The sequence below is a fragment of the Sturnus vulgaris genome, chromosome 2, assembly GCF_052056855.1.
Source record: "Sturnus vulgaris isolate bStuVul1 chromosome 2, bStuVul1.hap1, whole genome shotgun sequence".
NCBI classification, from domain to species: domain Eukaryota; kingdom Metazoa; phylum Chordata; class Aves; order Passeriformes; family Sturnidae; genus Sturnus; species Sturnus vulgaris.
This window is the reverse complement of record NC_142244.1, coordinates 83,751,447-83,764,697: the sequence shown is the minus strand read 5'-3', so window position 1 is coordinate 83,764,697 and position 13,251 is coordinate 83,751,447. Positions and strand designations below refer to the sequence as shown.

At 36.6% G+C, this 13,251-nt stretch overlaps 2 long non-coding RNA genes across 2 annotated transcripts in view; both read right to left on the bottom strand.

The window, feature by feature from the left end:
* The window catches only part of LOC148224876 (uncharacterized), a 98,316-nt gene extending 97,833 nt beyond the window's left edge, over window positions 1-483 (bottom strand). Inside the window, exon 1 of the long non-coding RNA XR_015801986.1 lies at window positions 277-483. This is a non-coding gene — a long non-coding RNA (uncharacterized LOC148224876). The remainder of the gene's footprint in view (window positions 1-276) is intronic.
* Window positions 484-5,532: 5,049 nt separating this feature from the next.
* The window catches only part of LOC148224875 (uncharacterized), a 42,498-nt gene continuing 34,779 nt past the window's right edge, over window positions 5,533-13,251 (bottom strand). Inside the window, exon 2 of the long non-coding RNA XR_015801598.1 lies at window positions 5,533-7,686. This is a non-coding gene — a long non-coding RNA (uncharacterized LOC148224875). The remainder of the gene's footprint in view (window positions 7,687-13,251) is intronic.

The window sequence follows — 13,251 nt, the reverse complement described above, 5'->3', positions numbered from 1 at the left end:
AGACCTTTAAGATCATCAAGTCCAACCATCAACCCAGCAATACCAGTGCAGACCCTAAATCACTAAACCATCACCCAGCACCAGACCCAGGCACCGCTTAAACACCTCCAGGGATGGTGACTGCACCACCTGCCTGGGCAATCTATTCCAATGTCTCACCACCCTAACAGTGAAAAATATTCTTCCAATATCTAATCTGAATCCTCCCTGTCTCAGTTTAAGGTCATTTCCTCTAGCCCTCTCACTGTAGGCATGGTAGAAAAGATCAGCACCCACCTCACCACAACCTCCTTTCAGGGATTTGTAGAGTTGTGCCACTGCAGGACAAAGCAAAGGGGAAGCCTCTGCCTCTGAGATGTAGAGCACAGGCCTCCCTGGCTGTGAAGGAGAAGTAACCTTGCACAAGCTTCCTGAGACTGTTGAGCAGTAAGAGATTGGGATGAGCACGACTCCGTTGTCTCTCTCTCACTTCCTTAGTCTTTCTTTTCTTTGATGCCACAGAGAACAAAAAAACCCAGTTATTTTACACTTGCCTGAATGAAAAGTTCTGGATAATACTTACACATGTCATACTTGAGAGGATACCCGTATATTTTAAGAAAAGATAATTTCTATAAACATTTCTGCCTCAATACATGCAAAGCAAAACATTAACTGAAAAGAGTGGGAATGAAGCTGAAGTAAGCTTACCAAACCAGTTATATTAACAATGGAAAGCTTCTTTTTTTCTTTTAATTTCTTCTTCTCTGGCAGTAGGATTCCAGAGAAACCAGCTTCATGGAAAATGAGCAAGTGAACAAGTGCCTAGTAACTAGAGCTATGTTAGAAATAAGGGCTTTCCAGATGTAATCTAATGCCATTTTGAGACTGACTTCACAGAGGAAATGAACCCTTCAATTAATATTTGACTGATTTTGTTTCCTTGTCTTCAGTGACACTTTCTTCATCTGAGCGAGTAAAATCCAGATTGTTGTGACAATTGTGAGAACAAATTAGTCAGCATTTACAAATCACTTGGAAGAAAAATTGGTATTGCTGATAATTATGAAATTGGATTAAATCAGCAAAACATGTTGCATTGAAAACCAGTTGTTTTCAGCTTTTTTTTATTTCAAAGTTGAAAACACAGAACTGTGGTAATCTATTATTGGTGATGAGTTGGTGGAGGCTCCAGTACTCCATTTAAGGCTGTTGGAATTCATACTCCTATCTCAGTATTGACATAATTTTGCCTTTCCAGTTTTATAGGAATATGAAGACAACTGACTCATTTGCACAAAACCTCAGAAGTCTTTAATAAGTTTTCCTCTAGCTTACACTCCAAAACCGTGCAAGAAACAACTGTGTTCTTTGATCAGGTTTACAAATAGAGCAGATGACTCCTGGATTCTTAAAAGTATAATTCACACTTCAGTTAACTCATATCTCCTAGGAAACACTGGCACTTGACTCTGTGTAGAATTGAAGGTAGAAAATTATTGGGGAAGGTAAACCTCAGGGATCTGCTTCCCCTGGAGCCAGGCAGCCACACCTGCACACACACATACATGTACACACAACCCATGCCTCTCACAGCATATTTGTGTTTTGTCTGCATTTTGTTTACATTTTATTTTATTATCTTACTTTATTTTACTTTAACCTGAGGCTTGCATGAACAAAATTACTATAGTTCTTTCTTAGCTGCATGATGAATAAAGGCCACTGTTTGTTCTTGAATTACAAAACATTGGTACTAAAATATGTAAGAATAAACACTAGAAGAAGGGATAAGTTTTTGGTTTTAAACATCTGTTTTAAAGTGATATGAGGGAGTGAAATTAAATTTAATAATCTCTCTTCCTTCCTCTGCTTTTGAAATCATAAGACAATGCGGTAGGACATGTGTTTCAGATCTAGTGTGGTATTTTCAGATGTAGACAATTCATTATCCGTGGTTCTCCTTTTCTGCATAAACCATGATTTTTCTAAGTACAAAATTGTCTGCTAAATTGTCCCCAGGTTACACAACATAAAACAGCATTTATGTATAATAAAGCATTACCTCCACCTGCCATAGACAGTGTTTATTCTGCACATTTTGTTTTCTCTGTTGGATTGCAGCCAGCGAACTCAATAGTTTGTTGGAAAGCAACGGATCTTACATGTCAAATTGTCTGATTTATTTTACATAAGTTTAATCATCTGTCAGCCTTTTTTCAAAGGAATGTAAAGGAAGTTCTTCCATGCTTTTTAAGATACTTGTCCAGTGAGGCTTTTTCATGCTTTTTAATGAATATTTCTCCAGTGAAAAAACTCATTTTTAATATCTTTGTCGTATTCTAACTCACACGCAAGTGTTTAAATCAGGCCACAGGGTGTGAGCTGATTTAGGCACTGAGCTACAGGACTTCTGAACTCACATTAATCACACACTTGAAAATACTCATCAGTTGTGCCAGCCACCTGCTCATTCTGATTTATACAATGTCTCCTAGACAACTTGGATTATACCTATGCCCATCTTTATGCCTACAGCTGTATGCCTCAGGGCATCACACCGCCTTGGACCAGTGGATCAACCTAATCAAGAGAACTTTATCACACAACAGCTAAATCTTTTGACTGACTGTCCATTTGGATCAGTCAGTTGAGAACAAAGCAGTAAGTGGCATAACGTTTTCTCTCTTCTGTGCAGGACAGAACTGTGCTTAATTAGGCATTTAAGAGCGACTTAACTTCTACAGTTCTTACCACACATGTTATTTTCAGGCAGCTCAATGATCTGAAACACCAATTAGTTTCAATTCACACCTATTATCCTCCTTTAGTGCACTGTTAATTCAAAGTCCAAATTCCCATCCTTGTGAAAAAGTGGTAATTTTCTCTTTCTGTAAGTGTTTCCTCTGAAGTTCTGAAACACATAGTGCCAAATGCCATTACTTAAAACTTCATACGGAGGCCTTATACCACTTGCCAAGTTTCCAGTTTTCATGTTTTTAGGCCCAGCATACTCTCTTGCTGTTTCTCCATTGATGAACATATTGTTTCAACTCCCTAGAAACACTCTCTCTTCAACATTTTTCTTTCTAAACCATTTATAGATTTTTACAGGACACCAATGGAATTGCCAAAGATGACTAAGATGACTGCAGTCTCATAAAGCGCTGCAAAAAAACCATGCAATATATGTTAGAAAGGTTGAAAGATAAGGTCTTCACCCTTTTCACATATCACACTCCATTCTGCAGTAACATCAGAAAAGCACTCAATGCTTAATATGAAAAAAAAAACCCACTTTCGGGTAAGAATGCTTAAAAAAGAAAAATCTCCATTATTTACTAATTAATTTTCAGATCACTCATTTTCACCAGGCCATAGTTCAAAGAGAGAGGAAAATTCTTTGCCAGATTTTTACCATATATGATTACAAGCCTGTAAAATCAGTGATACCTACAGCTCTATGGGCATAGCTTATATCAATCCCTTATTTGTTCCAAGTATGACTGTTTAAATAGCAGATGAAAGAAATGTGGGGAAAGAAACGTGGCTTTTGTTGGAATGTCTTGAATGCAACTTAAATCAGGTCATGCTTAGAAGAAGAAATCAGAAAAAAGTGAACAAGTATCAAAATAAGCACTTTAAAAATGCATTTGTTACTTTATCGTTTCCTTTAGAAGACTAATGCTCAGAAATGCTGATGACTGATTATATGAATTGCCCTTATTAAATTTTTTAATAATAATCACACAGTTGTTCAACTGTTCCTTAGTTTTTGAGTGTTTATTTTGAATTTTGGGAGAAATATAAGAGGTGGGATAACATTTGCAATCTCCTGCTTGTGAGTTGACAGTATAGGATTACCCATCACTATGCAATAACTTTCCTTCCATATAGAAAGTTACTTACCTGTGCACCTGCTGATGTTCTTTCATGCATGCTGTCTAAACCAATTAGCATGTTTCACAAACTGCTTTCAGCTACTACAAACCAAAATATCAGTTACACATTAATCTTTTCAGTTGAGCTGCTGATGCTGCTCAAAATCTGTTGGAGTGCTTTGTAAGTCCAGCCTACCATCAAATATCTGTACATTTCACATTTATCTACTACTAGTTTTACATGTGATCCTCTTAATTATGGTGACAGATTGCATACAGATTTATTGTGTTTGTAGGTAAGGAGACAAAAACAGAAATATTTTTCCCCAAAAACTGGATAGACAGATCTATACTTCTTGAATGGATTTTCAGAAAAATATGACGTAAATCCATTGGTTTGGATGAAAATCTGAAATTACCTCTGACATGAACTAAGGGCATGTCTTATTTCAGCACAAATGTAAATCTCAGTTTTTATATATGCATGGTATATGCTACTGCCAAACAAAATATCTCTAAGCTCAATTTTGTATGTCTCCTGCACACTTCCAGTCAAATGTACATATGAAAACCACTCAATAGAAAAAAAATTAAGTTTCCCTCATATCAGAAGCTAAGAGATTTAGCATATGTACAAAGGTCAAAATTTGCAGCTAGTTGTATTAGAGACACAAGTAACCTCAATGCCAGACAAAATGTAAAAGCCAGATTAGAATGAATCCAAGAGGGACTATTCGAGACCTTTTTTATTTAGATTCATAGAACTACCTTCTCATGTTCCAAAATGAAAAGGCTAGACAGCACAGAGCACAAGCAAAGCATTAAAGTCACAAAAAACTGTTAAAAAAGTCCTTCTCTGTATCTAAATTTGCACAGACCCTCCACAGTGTTTGAAGACATCATAACAAAAGACAAATCTTATCCACAAATATAATTAATAACCTTCATATTTGTCTAAAGATGGTGAACAAGGATTAACAAAAAAACAAGCAAAGCACAGTTATGTGTCATAATTATTTCTCCAAACCAACAAGGATTATAACTGCACTTTCTTTGCCAAGGGTTAATTCTGGATAGTCCAACAGCACATTTCTAGAGATTTTTGTTCCAGATTGAAGTTAAATCTGGCCAGGGTTTCAGACTCTCAAAATTGAGGATGTTCAACCTCTAAACAGTCACAAATGCTCAGCTTTTCATCTACAGTTCCTATCAAATATAGAAACATCTTTCATATGTTTAGTTTTTACACAGATTTCAGTACTCTTCAAACTTATTTTAATCCATTTCATTGCTATCCTTCCTGCCTGTTAAACACATCAAGTGCTTCAGTGCCAGCTGGTGTCAGAAAAGAAAGTCTAAAAACAAAAAACCATACTGCTGGCTGTCTTCTACCCTTGCTGGCACCCACTGCTTGAAGAGAGATTATAACACTACTTGTAGCTCTTCCAGCTTTCCACAGACACCAGAATTTTATAGTAGAAGAGTCAATTAACAATACTGCTGTCCTATAAGGAGCATTTTCTGAGCTCCTTTCTTCACTTCCTTTACGACCTTCTATTTTTACCCCATTTTTTGCAAAACAGCTTTCTAAACAAAAACAAACAAAAAACCAAAAACAAACAAAACTCAAACAAAAAAACCAAAAACAACAACAACAACAACAAAACACAACTGAGAAAAATGCAATCTCATTTTTTAATTCTATTCTGCTGTGATCAGTGAACAGAGGAAAAAAGTCTTCATATTTCGTGCATTCAAAACTATCAGGAGATTTATGCATTCAATCCAGTAATGTCTCCACCTTCCCTTTCAGCTCCCCCACACTGTTCTCTCACAAAAAAGAGGCTCCAATCACCTTATTTCCCTTTGTGCTAAAGAGATGTTAAACTACACTACCACATCAGACGAGACAGAGTCATACAGCTCCATGTGTTCAAGAGTACAATAACATGGGAAAAAGTAAAAGGAAGATTATATAAATCTTTTCAAACTAACATGCTTGAGTTATGCTCTACTTTGGCATTTAGTTAAAAAGATAACTAGGAGATGTCTCATTTACTCTGTACATTGATCCTGGGTTTTTTTTGGCAAAACCATAATTTTTTACAGCAGTGTGGCAGTTTTCCTACAAGCAGAAACGTTTTGTACATACAAACATTTTGAAAACCCTCAGATTTGCAGTTCTTTTGGCTTTAATTGGATCCATTTTGTGGAGCACCTTTAAGTGAAGACTCTTCATTTTTAAATCAGTTCCTGCAGGACTGAACTGCAGTAATTGTAGGAAGACTTTAATAAACAAATTGCTTAATATTTTCAGTTACTATTTTTATGAGACAATTTATTATTTAAAACCATATAAAACTTAGATGGCAAGTGTATACCAGCTCTTTCACCATTAGAAATTTTTAAAATACCTGCAGTGTTAGTCTGATTAGGAGAACAAAGTCTAATTCAATCAATGTTAATCAATGTTAATGTTTGAGGAAAAATATCAACATATTAGAAATTACAGTATGTGAGTCTCCTAATTTTACCTCCTAGTAGTAAAATTGAAAGACCTGCATCTAATGCAGTCTTTTTTTTATATATATATAAGTAATATGCACTTTTCTTCAAATAAAATGTTTTCTATCCTGATTAAAATATTTTTATCCCTATTGCTGTTACTTGACATAGACTCATGGAATCATTAAGGTTGGAAAAGATCTCCCAGATAATCTGGTCCAACCTTTGACTGAACACCCTAATGACAATGAAACCATAGCATGAATTGTCGTGTCCTGCTGTTTCTTGTAAAACAATACCTTACATTTTTTATCAAATGCACTGAAAATAAGTGTATAAATAAACTGGTAAAAGTAGCACAACTGAATAGAAACATCACTTCATATAACTGGTTTTCATGACTATTACTTTTATGAGACACAAAAGCCTTTTTTACCCACAAATAGATGTTTTAAATGAAAAACTCAAATCATTATTAAAAATTTAAATCCAATGTCTTTGGTTATTATTCATTGCTGGAACAAAAAGAAACAATAGTAAAAACTTCCATTGGCTATGTCCATTTTGGCAGACAGTTTATGAACCAAATTAATAACTACTTTGCAAGCATAACTTTTGAACTTGCAAAATATTAGACATTTTGGCACTGTTCTAGATGTTCTGATAGAATTGCATTTGCTTCCAATCTCCAAATTTCTAGATAAAGCAGAATAAACTCTATGGCACAGTTCCTCCTAAAGACAGCTAATTCTAAAGAAACTATCCCTATCAGGAGAGAAAGTATAATTGTGTTATGGACATACTTCAGCCAGACTAACTTACCACTCAGAGAAACCTGTTCCAGTATTTCTATAGTGGAATTTACTGCACTTTGTAGACAAAACTAAGAGTGAGGACCATGGGAGGATGTAGGCATCCAAGGCAAAATACAAGCCAACCCAAAGGCCTGTGTACAAAATACCAGTTTCATATTGGAGGTGCTTACCCTCAGTCCAGCAACAGGCAATAGAGAATACAGGTTTTTAAATATATCACTGTACTCACTGCTTTCCAATTCACAGCACTGCCAAACCCCTGCAAAGCCATGCATTCTCTCAATGGCCACGTTTAAACAACCAAATTGAGAATTCCCAAGCACCAAAGCCCACTTATGTTCATCAAAGTGATCTTTCATGTAGATGATGATTCTCCCTCTTCCATCCTTTTCTTTTTTTCTCATTGCCAGTGATGGAAACCTTACTGCAAGGCCACAGTTATCTTCTTAAGGAACTTGAACCTCCCTGTACATTGTATAGGAATACAAGATGTCCAATTCTGGCACCTGAAAAGGGAAGAGTTTCAGTGTTAAGTCTCAGTAGTGGACCTATATCTGCAAGTGGTTATATTACATATATAGTTATATATACAGTTGCAGCCAACTCCACAATCTTATTGCATCTAAAAGAAACACTAATAATGTGCCACACTCTATAAAAATAATGAGCCTGAATGCCAATCTCAATCTGGTCTTGTAAGCAAAGATTAGAGTGCCTATTTCTGAGCCAGTTAAAATAAAGCAGAGAGGCACTCTACAGTTACAGATTAAGATAACACCAGTCCTGCAAATACAATTCAGGAGTTTAAACTTAAATTGTTGTGATTTAGTTTACAAAAAATCATTATTAGTAAGTGTAAAAACTTAAAAATAAATATTTCAAATTAACAGGTCAAGAATGCTCAAGAACACCTCAATTGAAGCGACGCTGTCAAACTTTTGTGTGGTCTCAGAGTACAAAGCAAAGACATTCCAAACCAGGAATGATGCACTGATTCCCACTCCCTCCTCCCCCTTTTCATGTAACCCTTTCAACACTTTAAAAAAGAAAACATATCTTATTGCAATAGTTGCTGATAGTTACCCATATTTGCTGTTTCTAAAAATATCCAACTTTGATAGAATAACTTGGACAGAATGTCAGATGATGATGTATTTTGAAGTAATCTTAAGGAAAACAAAGATATTTCATCCCAAAATATTCAAGCAATTTACAAATATGATTCATAGGTGATTAATTATGGCCTTGATATTACTTGCTATACTAATAAAAACAGCAACTCAAGACTTCAAGTTTTTGAAACTGGTCCAAAAATACATATAAAACTTTTTGAAAGAGATGTCCAAAACCTAAAGCATTAATCTTCAAAAGTATTTTATAAATTTAATATAAAATACATACATGTACTCAAATTCAGGTTGATACTTAGCACTTTTATAACAGTAAATACTTGCAATAGTTCCAAGTTGACTATTTCTTACAACTCTTACTTAGAAATATTATTCTGGGATTTGCAATTGCTATTTTGTAAGGACTGAGAAAATTTCTCTCTTCCATACAGTTTGTTATTTTTTTCACTGGTTTTAAATGTTAAGACTCCTCTTTTGCAAAGGATTTTAGGTAAGGTTCTAGAAAATGATATTTAATTTTATGATTACCTCTACTGTTCCAGCTTTTCAGAGACTGCTCATGTATAGATTATATGTAAAAATAACATAACCCAGACAGATTTAAAAACAAAACAAAGCCACTCAACTTGTGTGAACCAGACTAATGACACAGGTCTGTGATGTTTTTGTCCCTGTTTCTAGGCACTGTGTGATGCCAAAAAGAATAGCGTTTATGCCAGTCTTCATCTGACCATGGGAAAAAACCAGTCAAAGATATATAGCCAGAACTGTTTACGAGATAAACAAAAAGTTTACTGCTTCCCACATACTAGGGAAACAGTTGGATTACACATCAGCATCTGGTTGCTCCAGACAATACTACCAGGAAGTTAATGAAATTGGAACAAGGAAATTACTATGACTCGGCACTCCATAAAAAAGTGTAATTTATCATCAGTAAAAAAACAATGGGAGCTTTGCTGATAAATTAACAAAAGAAAATAAAAAGGCGGTATTGCTGTAAAACAATAAATCAATTTTTTTTCTGCATATGTTAGTTCTGTTCCAAAAGCTGATGTCATCTAATATTAGAAAAACGGCAACCTCGTTCTGATGAGAATTGGTGACCTCTTTGGATTACAAGTAAGATGTTTATCTGAAGTTTCAAGATATTCATGACATGATATTCAAATGAAAACACTCTTTGTTCTATTCTAAAGGGGTTTGATTCCAGCAAGATGAGGAAACAAGTATACATTCAGCATTTAGGAGTTTCTTCCTCTCACTATAGGCAAAATAAATTTTTCAATTAGAAGACTCATTTCCCAGGAATCAAACTTGAGCTGACAGTTTAGTCACCAGACAGGAAAAATATTCTGAAACTCTGGTATTTCGTTGCCTGAAACTTCTAAGCTTCAGTTTTTTAACCTTTACTCAATCCACGCTGTCTGTGGAGTTCTACAAAGTATCTTGTATGAAAGTTCCTAAGAAATAATTTCCTTCAAATCCAGAAAATTTCTCTTTCGGGAATGTACGTTTAATTCGTTGGCTGTTTCCACAGCAGATTTATTCCTGAATAAGATCTCAGTAAAGGCACTACAGTGGAGTAGACTATTTCCACCTCAGGCTCTTAAGAGTATCTTCAGATCACTGTGGGCAGAGCACACCTAGGTCAGTACACCCTGAGGAACAGCACTTGCCCACTAGCCCTGGCCCAGCAAGAGTTTCTCAGGCTGGTCCATCCCCTCTCCTGCATCTGCGTGCCAGCAGCCTGGCATATCCATGGCCTCCACAAAACTCCCTGTCTGGCTCATATCAGCAACTAACTGGCTGCACTTCTCAACAAAAGGAGGAAACTTTGGCCCTGCTCTGGGTTCCTTACTCACAAGGCATATTTGTCCATGTGCCAACACAGGAGCAGGCAGCAAGAAGTCGCTACAGGCTCAGTCTTCTTCCATTAGCAAATTCTTCTTTTCTAAAGACAGCTTGAAGAGGATGGTGTGCCTTCTCTACTAATTTCTCATGCGTGGGCCTAAGAACACAAGTGCCCCAAACTATGTCTTCATGTCCTTAATCATCTTGAAAACCTGTAGCAGTAGACAGGATAGTCTCTTCCTCTAAGCAACCTCTACTCTAAAATAATGCCCACCTAGAGTCAGGCCCGTGTTCTTTAGCACTACACCAGATTAGGAAAGTCTGGCAATGTTACAAAAAACCTCTTCTAAAGAGACACTCCAAAGATATTTTGTAAATTAAAGGTGTTGTAGCACCTACAGACCTTTGTTCCAAGCAGTACAGAACTGCACTAAAGACTCAGCACATGTCCCTTGGGGCTGACCTTCAAATCAAGATGAATGAGGTCTCTTTTTCTGATTATCCAACTACCCAAAGTAAGTGATTTCACTCCACAAGGGAAATTCCAGTGGGAAAATGGTACATTCAAAGCTGCAGACTTGTGGTTGGTCTCCACTTACACTCGGCTTGTGTTCACCCAAACTGAGCCCAGGGGCTCTTGGGAGAAGGTGGGCTGTGGGGAAGCTTGCTTCAGAGATGGCATCACTTGTCAGAGCTCTTTTCTCAGACAGTTGTCAATATGGAAAGTAAGCTGTCATCAGATCCTTTTGCAAGCCAATGCATTTTACTAATCTGGCAGAAAAATACAGCAGAAGAAAACCTGACTAGCTTCCTGCCAGACTAGTAAGACAAATTTGTCTTATTGCAAAAGCTGACACAGGGGAAGGGGTGGAACCATATGGCTAGAAATTGGAGTAGGGGTACAAACGAATATGGGGAAAAGATTCCCCAGTTTTCTTGGCAACAACTACACTGGCCACTTACCCACAGTCTGGGTACTCACCCAGTTAACAGCACAAGATGGTAGGAGATTTAGAGAATATGCAGTTGGTAAATGACAAAGGGCAGGAAGACACAGCAGCACTTCAATGAGACACTAAGGTTCAGGGACTTGTCCCTGGCCCCCCTCAAGTCAGTGGAACAACTACAGTCTTCTCCATCTGGCTAGGCTTACTATCTGTCTGTCTCATCAAAAACCCATTGCAGTGCTTCCAAAACAATAGCCACTCAGAGGAGTACTCATATGTTGGATAAAATTCATGCAACTGCAGATAAAGGGGGAAAAAACCACCATAGGATAGAAGTGTCTCTAGCATTTGAAGCTACAGTGCTCAAGAAATATATTGCCTTGTTATGAAAAATACTGCTTATTGGCAAACTTCTACCAACATTTTGTCACTCCATAAAATTAGTACACTGTGACTGTTCCCACTGAAACTGCAAAAATTTCCACTGTATAAAAGGCATGTATAAGTCATTACACGATTTAAGCCACAGATATGAAACTCTACAGCCTGGAAAATAAAAACAGTAGCATTGTAACAACCCAGGAACTGTACTAAAAGTTAAACAATGCCTTTGGACACTAAAGATAAGACATAGAATAGGCTAACAAACTACACAGCTGATGAAAACAGTAATGAATTGAAGACTTGAACAAAAACCATTAAAAGGAAGAACATCTGCAATACTTAACTACTGGAAAAAACAAAGGACAAATATTCCTGTTTCTTTAGCTGCAATCTATATCCTCACAACAGTTAAAATTGAATGTATCTAGAGGTAGCACAGCCCAGCAGGAGAAGTGTACAGAAGCCAAGGATAACCGTATGCAATTTTATAACCCCATAGGAAAACACTAATTCTATGGCTATGTGAAAGACAGCAGACGTTGGAGCAGCAGATGTTGGAGATTCATGATTTTTCAGAGAGAAATATAAAGTATCCTTACTGAGAATACTTTGCTGACAACTCAGTCATTACACATATGCACATGCACACTCTAAGTAGGAAGGACCACACCGTTTATTTTACTGATTTAATGCATAAGTTATTCATTTCTTAACAGTTATATTTTCAGCAAATTCCTACTTTCAGGAAACCATCAAGAAGGTCATCCATATTGTAAACCCTTCAAGGAGTGCAAGTATACTGCTAAATAGAGGTGAGCTAGGAGGGAGGCCAAGCATTAGACTTGACTTGTGTCCTGTTACTCCAGTCCCTGGCTCTGTTTAGGGATGCTGCAACTAGCCATGTGCAGTACCATACCCCAAACCTCAAAAATAATGCCAGCTTATTGCAATGACCGCTCCCAAAAGCTAAATAGGGGCAGAAAAGTTGAGGAAAGCATGTCAGAATTCAAGTAAATTCTTTTTGCCATTAAAAACAAAGAAATATTAATACAGCAAACATTATTTCAAAGTAACAACTTTGTACAGTAGCATTCAGTCAAATTTGAAGACCCTGACTCAAAATAATATGAGGAGTAAAAACTTCTGATTTGAAGACAATTTGATAATGGGCGATTAGGTACTGAAGGTAAGTAGAAATTTAGTAGGTACTGAAGAGTTTCTAAAGAAAGTGCTGCTGAATGTTGCATGCCACATAAAATCATCTTAAATCCTGATGAAAACCACAGCACATATATTCCCCTTATTAATGCAAAAGAAATGGACTAAAATCAAAAGAAGCATCAAGCTCACAATGATACTATCAAATTCTTTTTGTGCGACATTTAAAAAGGACATAGAGAAATGTAAGGCTGTAATCAAATTAATTATTAATGATGGGCAGAGCCCAAATACTAGAGAGATTGAAACAGATATTAGACAGATTAAAATAAAGCTGGCCTACTCTTGTACTGCTAGCTAAGGAAGGCTCCACAATGTATATTTATACATGGATGATGTTAAAGTAATGTGAAACTTAGAGAAGGATGTTGCAAGTCCAACATAGCAATCTTGATTATTGCACACTCTAAAGCCTAAGATAAAGGTTGGAAAGTCTAAGACTCCAGTTCCTGAGTTAGTTCATTTGGCTAACACAGGATTAATACAGGGCACTGTTTGCTGATCACTGTAATGAAAGTGCTCCAGATGGGATGCTGAG